Source organism: Chiloscyllium plagiosum, unplaced genomic scaffold (genome assembly GCF_037043375.1).
Source record: "Chiloscyllium plagiosum isolate Xiang-an unplaced genomic scaffold, Cpla_swu_hap1 HiC_scaffold_46, whole genome shotgun sequence".
In the NCBI taxonomy this organism is placed as follows: domain Eukaryota; kingdom Metazoa; phylum Chordata; class Chondrichthyes; order Orectolobiformes; family Hemiscylliidae; genus Chiloscyllium; species Chiloscyllium plagiosum.
In genome coordinates this window covers 70,949,570-70,958,094 of record NW_028270184.1, presented here as the reverse complement: position 1 = coordinate 70,958,094, position 8,525 = coordinate 70,949,570, and positions in this window count along the sequence as shown.

Here is an 8,525-nt window from a genome sequence, read left to right as displayed (position 1 = left end):
ACAGAAGCAGAGACCCTTCGGTCCAACCAGTACATGCTGACCAGATATCCCAACGCAATGTAGTCCCAACGCAATGTAGTCCCACCTGCCTGCATCCGGCCCATATCCTTCCTATTCATATACCTATCAAGATGCCTTATAAATGTTGCATTCGTCCAACCTCCACCACTTCCTCTGGCAGCTCATTCCATACACGTACCACCCTCTGTGAAAACGTTGCCCCACAAGTCTCTTTAAAGTCTTTCCCCTCTCACCCTAAACTTATGCCCTCTAGTGCTGGGATCCACCACCCCAGGGAAGAGACTTTGTCTATTTATCCTATCCATGCCCCTCATGATTTTATATACCTCTATAAGCTCACCTCTCAGCTTCCGACGCTCCAGGGAAAATAGCCCCAGTCTAGTCAAAATCTATTCAACCCCCAGCTGAGCGCAAATCCTCCAATCCTGGTAACTTTCTTGTAAATCTTTTCTGAACCCTTTCAAGTTTCACAACATCCTTCCGACAGGAAGGAGACCAGATTTGTACGCAATATTCCAATAGTGGCCTCACCAATGCCCTGTACAGCCACAATATGACCTCCCAACTCCTGTACTGAATGTTCTAACCATATGCCGCCTTCACTATCCTATCTACCTGTGGCTACACTTTCAAGGAGTTATGAACCCGCACTCCAAGGTCTCTTTGTTCAGTAACACTCCTCAGGACCTTACCATTAATTGTATAAGTCCTGCTAAGATTTGATTTCCCCAAATGCCACTCCTCAGCCCATTCACTCATCTGATCAAGATCCCGTTGTACTCTGAGGTAATTGTTTTCACTGTCCACTACTTTGGTGTCATCTCACTAACTATGCCTGCTATGTTCACATCCAAGTCATTCATATAAATGATGAAAAATAGTGGATCCAGCACCGACCCTTGTGGCACTCCACTGGTCACAGGCCTCCAGTCGGAAAATCAACATTCCACCACCACCCTCTCACTTCTGCCTTTGAGCGAGTTCTGGATCCCAATTGGCTAGTTCTCCCTGTATTCCATGAGCTCTAACCTTGCTGAGCAGTCAGTGTCTTGGTGGAGGGTGCTTTTAGGACTGGAAGCCTGTGGTGAGCAAAATGCTGTCAGGCTGGGTGCTGGGTCCACTGCTTTTTGTCATTTATATCAATGATTTCCATGTGAATATAGGAGCTATGGTTAGTAGGTTTACAATAGACACCAAAATTGGAGGTGCAATGGACAGTAAAGTTACCTCAGAGTACAATGAGACTCCGATAAAATGGGCTGAGGAGTGGCAGATGAAATTTAATTTTGATAATTGTGAGGTTCTGCATTTTGGAAAAGCAAATCAAGGCCGGACTTCTACACTTAATGGGAAGGTCCTGGGCAGTGTTGCTGAACTAAGAGATCTTGGAGTGCAGGTTCATAGTTCCATGAAAGTGGAATCATAGGCAGGGTAGTGAAGAAGGTGTTTAGCATTCTTGCCTTTATCGGTCAGTGCATTGAGTACAAGAGTTGTGACGTCATTTTGCGGCTGTACAGGACATTGATTCAGTCACTTCTGGAATTCTGCTTTCAGTCCTGGTCTCCCCACTATCGGAATGATATTGTGAAACTTGAAAGGATTCAGAAAAGATGTGCAAAGATGTTTCCAGGGTTGAGGGATTGAGCTATAGGGAGAGGCTGAATAGGCTGAGGCTGTTTTCACTGGAGAATCGGATGCTGAGGGGTGACCATAGAGGTTGATAAAATCGTGAGGGGCATGGATAAGGTAAACAGCTCGGGTCTTATTCCTGTTTAAGTGAGTCCAAAACTAGAAAGCACAGGCGTGAGGGAAAAGATTGAAAAGGGATATTAGGGGCAGAGTTTCAAGCTGAACGTGATACGTTTATGGAATAAGCTGCCAGAGAAAGTGTGGAGGCTGGTATAGTTACAACATTTAAAATGGATCTCATTGGATATGTGATTGGGAAAGGTTTAGAAGGTTATGGGCCAAGTGCTGGCATATGGGACGAGATTAACTTAGAATATCTGGTCGGCATGGACAATTAGGACTGAAGGGTTTGTTTCTGTGTTGTACATCTCTACGACACTAATAAATTAAACTTTAAGGTAGGTTTCTCTTTTATGGAGAGTTAGCAGAAGGTCAGACAATTCTCCTTGGAGCTGGGAAGGTTAAGCAGTGATTTTGACAAGTAGTTGATTTGTTTCCAGGATATTTCATTTATAGAGAGACAGAGTGAGAAATTTTTAACGTCACAATTTTTAGTAACTACTTTCAGGTAACTGGCAAATAATGCAGGTTAAAAATGTGAAGATTATTTTACTCACTAAGTTCTGAGCATCTGGAACAGTTTGAAAGACAGCTGAATGCAGATTCAGTAGCTATTGTCAAAACAAATTTGAAATTTAACTTTTTAAGGAAGGATTTGGAAGGCTATGTCCAAGTGGGAGGTGAGTTGGAACTGACTGGCACTATCTCCAGAGGGAGAGAGTACAGCCCCAATGGGCTGAATAGCTCCCAGCCCCTGTGCTCTGTGATGCTGCCTCATTCACTGTGAATGATGAAGCTCATCACAGGGCAGAGCCGTAGAGGTGTACAGCATGAAAATAAACCCTTTGGTTAAACTGGTCCATGCTGACCAGATATCCCAACCTAATCTAAGTCCCATTTGCCAACACTTGGCACATACACCCTTCCTATTCATATACGCATCCAGATGCCAAATGGTATAATTGTACCAACATCCTCCACTTCCCGACAGAATATTCCATACACGCACCAACCTCGGTGGGAAAAAAAAATTGCCCCTCTGATCCATTTTAAATTCTTCCCCTCTCATCTTAAACCTATGCCCTCTCATTCTGGACTCCCCCACCCCAGGGAAACGACCTTGTCTATTTAGCCTACCCATGCCCCTCCTGATTTTATAAACCTCTGTGAGGTCACCCCTCAGCCTCTGATGCACCTGGGAGGATCCCACCACTCAGGTCACAATGGGGCCTGGCTGACTGACACAGCTTCAGACCAATAGGAGAGTTGGCGTGATCCTCCAGCCAATGGGAGTGAATGAGGGGTGGGTCCAGCAGGCCAACACATGACCATCAGCTTTGCAGGCGCAGTGTCACTGTGAGATGGGAACTGAATGTGAAGGAGTGGGAGAGACAGCAGAGACTGGGAGAGAGATGGAGGTGGTGTGGACTGGGAAGGTTGATAAACACTGTTTCAGTCTGCTAGACCTGAATTAGATACTCCGGGTAAATTGAAAGAACTGTGGATGCTGTAAATCACACATAACAACTGAAAGTACCGGAAAAGCTCAGCAGATCTGGCAGCATCTGTGAAGTGAAATCGGTTCGCAATTTGGATTCGGTGACACATCCTCAGGAACTGATGCTACTGAGAAAAAATGTTTTTTATGCAGAAGGTAGGGGTTAAGGAGTAAATGATAGGGGGGAATAGAGTCCAAAGAGAGAGATAAGAACAATTGGACAAAAAGAGTGGATAATGATCTGAGGGGGAGGGTGAATAGCTGTTTATGGGGACTGTTAGTGGCTAACCATAGGTAGTGTGTAATGCCAGGCTATGTAATAACAAGGCCTGGTGTGTGGTGTAAGGGGCAAAGACACTAGGACGTGGGAGAGTTCAGGACCTAAAATTATTGAATTTGATGTTGAAGCCAGAGGATTGTAGGGTTCCCGACTGGGAGATGAGGTGTTGTTCTTCCAGCTTGTGGTGCTGGAAAAGCACAGAAGGTCAGGCAGCATCCAAGGGGCAGGAGAATTGACATATTGGGCATGTAAGCACTTCATCAGAAATGTGGGAGGTGGGAGAAGAGGGCTGAGAGATAAATAGGGAGGGGTGTTTGGGGTTGGGGGAAGGGAGTTAGGAAGAGACTCGGTAGATGTAGATGGGGTAGTGGTGAGAGGGTGGAATGGATAATTGGGAAGGAAGATGGACAGGTGGGACAGTTCAGGAGGCCAGTGCCGAGTTGGAGGGTTGAATCTGTGATGAGGTGGGGGAGAGGAGATGAGGAAACCTTGATGCCGTGTGGTTGAAAGGTTCCAAGGTCGAGGATGAGGTGTTCTTCCTCCAGGCGTGGGGTGGCTTGGATTTGGGGGTGGAGGACACACAGGACTTGCATGTCCTTGGCAGCGTGGCGGCGGAGGGGATGTAGCTGAAGTGGTCGGCCACAGGGCGGTGGGGTTGGTTGGTGCATGTGTCCCAGAAATATTCCCTGAAATATTCCACAAGTTGGCGTCCTGACTCCCCAGTGAAGCGGAGACCACGTTGAGAGCAAAGGACACAACAGTTGAGGTGTTTGGGTGGGCAGGGAATTCTCTGCTGGATGTGGGAGGATCCTTTGGTGCCTTGGATGGAGGTGAGGGGGAGGTGTGGGCACAGGTTTTACTCCACATGCAGTGGCAAGCGAAGGTGCTGGGAGTGTAGGATGCGTTGGCGGGGAGCTTGGACCTAACGAGGAATTCACAGAGGGAATGGTCTCTGTGGAATGCTTAAAGGGGAGGGGAGGGAAACATATCTCTGGTGGGGTCTGATTGTAGGTGGTGGAAATGGCAGAGGATGATGTGTTGTATCTGGGTGGAAGGTGAGGAGTGGGGGGATCCCATCCTTGTTGGGGTTGGAAGGGTGGGGTTCAAGGGCAGTGGTGTGGGAAGGGGAGGAGATACACTGGAGGGCATTGTTGACCACATGGGAGGGGAAATTGCAGTCCTTGAAATAGGAGGCCATTTGGTATGTTCTGGAGTGTTCTGCCAGCTTGTATCAAGCTTCACTTGAACACTGCAGTAAGCATGAGACAGAGATGTTGGACAGGGAACAGTCTTGTGTGTTAAAGTGACAGGCAACTTGAAGCTCCGGGACCTTTTTGCAGCCACAATGTAACTCATCAGTCACCATTTTCACCACTGCCACTCAGATGCTACCAGGTTCCTGTCTCCTCCACTAACAGCTTTCCACCCTCCCACCAGATTGTTATTCACTCCTTTGTCTTTCCAAATGTTCCTATCTCTCTTTGCGCTCTGTCCCCATCTATTATTTACTCTTTAACCCCTATCTCCTGTAGTCCAAAGATGTGCAGGTTCGGTGAATTGGCCCAGCTAAGTTTCCCGTAGTGTTCAGGGATGTGCATTAGTCCGGGGAAATGGAGAGTAATAGGGAGGGGAATGGGTCTGGGTGGGATGAACTTCAGAGGGTGGGTGTGGAATTGTTGGGCCGAAGAGCCCGTTTCCACGCTGTCGGGATTCTACTTTTCCCAGCTGTCACTGGTTCCGAGGAAGGGTCACGGAACCCGTGATCACCCTAGGTGTTTGCAGGAGGTGGAAAGGGGAGAGTGGCAGCACAGTGTATCTGTGTAGACTGGGAGGGTTTAGTCATACTCTGTGCAGGTCGTTAATCTGAATTAGAAAATCTTGGTCCCACATTTGCAGCAAAGAGGAAAACAGCTGTGGGCCTCAGGCAGTGAGAGATCCTGGGTTATGGCCGCCATCTATATTTGGGGCAGGGTACAGCAAGGCGCATGCACATGTCCTCATTTGGGGTGGGGGGGGGGCAATTTGAAGATGAGCGTTTACACATCAAACACATACCAAGAGAAGTGTTCGCCTTCACTATTCACCTTGCACTGATTGTGAGCTTTGTTTTGCGAATTCATTTTCGAGGATATTAATTGAGAATAAGTGAGACTGGGATCTCAAAAACAAGTTTCTGCAGTCAGCGGAGTCATCAGGATCTGAATATCATTGGCATTTAACTGTGGAACGAGAAAGGTTTGTCTGTTCAGTCTGGGAAAATATCACCAATAGTTTTGTCAAGCAAAAAGCAGAAAGATGTTCAAGTTCATGGTCAGATCACCCTTTGGGTATGTGTTCATTTCTTGGCCCTGCAGCTGTGGAAGGAGGTATTGGCCTGAGAGAGAGCACAGATTTATCCAAATGCCAGATTTAGTCCCAATCACCCACTTCATGATGTTAACCTGTAAACTCCCTACTTCCAATTCCCTGCAAGCTTCTCATTGAAATTCCTTGTGGACTCAAATTCCAGCACTATTTCAGGTGGAACATTCCAGATTCTGACAACTGTCTGTTCATTCAGAAACTGCTGAAGTCCATGTTGACTCAGGGGTTACAAAGGGCTGAATTGAAAGATGAGATGCTGTTCCTGAGCTCCCATTGAGATGCATTGGAACAGTACAGGAGGCTGAGGGCAGTGTAGGTGTGAGCAGACAATGAAAATGACAAGGCTGTACTGAGAGTGCTGTATGGCTCAATGAGAATGTTTTGGAGTTGGGTGTAAATAGTGAGGTGAGACAGGGAGAAGGTGAAGCTGAAACTCAGTTTTAGTTCAGGCCATTCAGTAATTCACGTGGTCCCAATGGGAACAGCCAATTTGTCAGTGATACCTGCAGAGTATTTAAGTTTTTAAAGTATGACATATCTGCTGAAGTAAAGATTTTTTTTTATTATAATGTACATGTTTGAAGTGAAGGAAGGTTGCTCACTCGTTTGAATTTTCTTAATGGGAGTAACGAGATGAATGTAGAGAGATGTTGTGATAGGAGACCTCAGACCCGTGGTGTGGTCCTCTTGTACAATGTGGGATATAAGGGACGTTCCAGTGTGCCTGGCGGCTATGTGTGCTGCAAGTGTGTCCATCTGCAGTTACTGGGAAACTGCTTTTCAGACCTGGAGCTGAGAGTGGACTCACTGTGGAGCATCTGCAATACTGAGAATGTTATGGACAGCACATTTAGTGAGTTAGTCACACTGCAGGTGAGGGCTACACAGGCAGAAAGGGAATGGGTGACCATCAGATCAAGTAAAAGGCTCAGGAAGGGAGTGCAGGAGTCCCCAGTGGTCATCCCCATCTCATACAGATACTGTATCCCGCTTGGGATTCTGTAAGGGCGGGAATGGGTGTGGTAGCTTCTCGGGAAATCAGCACCAGCCAGGGTCATGCCACCACAGATAGCTCCGCTGCACAGAGTGGGAGGAAAGAGAGGAAACATGGCTATAGTGACAGGAGATTCAATGCTCGGTGTTAGGGCGGGCACTGCTGTGACCATAGACGTGAATCCAGGATGGTATGTTACCTCCATAAAGCTAGGATCCGCGATATCATGGAGCGGCTGCAGGACTTTCTGGAGCTGGAGGTTAAACAGCCCGTGGTGGTAGAACACACAGATACCAACAACATCGCTAAACAGAGGGATGAGGGCCTGAAAGCGAGATATAGGGAGAGCAGAGATGCATTAAAATGTAGCTCCTGAAATGTAATAATGTCAGACTTACTCCCAGTGCCATGTGCTACTGAGAGCCGGAATAAGAGGGTAGATCAGCTGGATGTGTGGCTGGGGAAATGGTGTACCAGAGAAGGGTTTAGATTCTTCAGGCACTGGGACTGTTTCGGATTAGGTGGGACCTATACCAGCCTGACCGGTTACCCCTGGGCAGAGCTGAGACAAATCTGATGGGGGCTTTTGCAGTTCCATTGGTGAGGTTTTAACTAGTCTGGCAGGGGGTTGGGAAATCAAGTGCTGGCTTAGATGGGTCAGATTCAGGTCAGGGAATGGGAGGTAGAATATTAGTGATGTAGTCAGCAGCTCAGAAAGCCAAAGAGAAGGAGGATTAAACGAGGATTGAGTCCCTCTTCAGCCATCAGTCCTGCCATCTCAGAAATGTGAGTCAACAAATATGGAGCTGTATACATGTCTATGACTCTATGTGCTTCAGCAAAATGGTGGAAATCTACAATAAGAACATAAATTGCCGGACATCCTCAGCAAGTCTGTCAGCATCTGAAATGGTGACAGATGCTGGAAACATTGCAGCCTTGCAGAAGTGTTAAGATGATCACACCAAGCACTACAATATCGGTTGCACACTGAGTGCCGGAACGTGGGCCTAGAATAAATAGGCGCTTGATGACCAGCATGAATACGATGGGGCTGGAAAGTTGATGTTTCGGGTTAGGACCATTCATCCGGACTGACAAACTGTCCTGACCCAAAACATCAACTTTCCTGCCCCTCTGATGCTGCCTGACCTGCTGCATTTCCCCAGATCAACATTGTATAAACTCTGACTTCCAGCATCTGCAGCCCTTAACTATCTACACATCCCAGGACTCAGGCTGGTGACCCTCCTTTACTCTCTCTCTCAATAACCAGGAGAGCCTTCCTTGGGAAAGGGGAACAAAGGTACACGCAGTACTCCAGGTGTGGTCTCACCAAGGCCCTTCCAGAAAGGGATCCCTGCTCCGGTACTCGAATCCTCTCACGACAAAGGTCACACATCATTTACATTCCCCACTGCTTCCCACAAGAGGGAATCTCAGAGAAACACAGAATAAAATGAGGTCAGAGTCTCTGGTCCAAAACTGTTGAATACAATGCCCCCATCTTCGTGCCTGGTGTGATCATCCAAACACTTCTTCAAGGCTGCAATGTTTCCTGCATCTGTCACCATTTCAGATGCTGCCAGACCTGCTGAGGATCTCCAGCACTTTCTGTT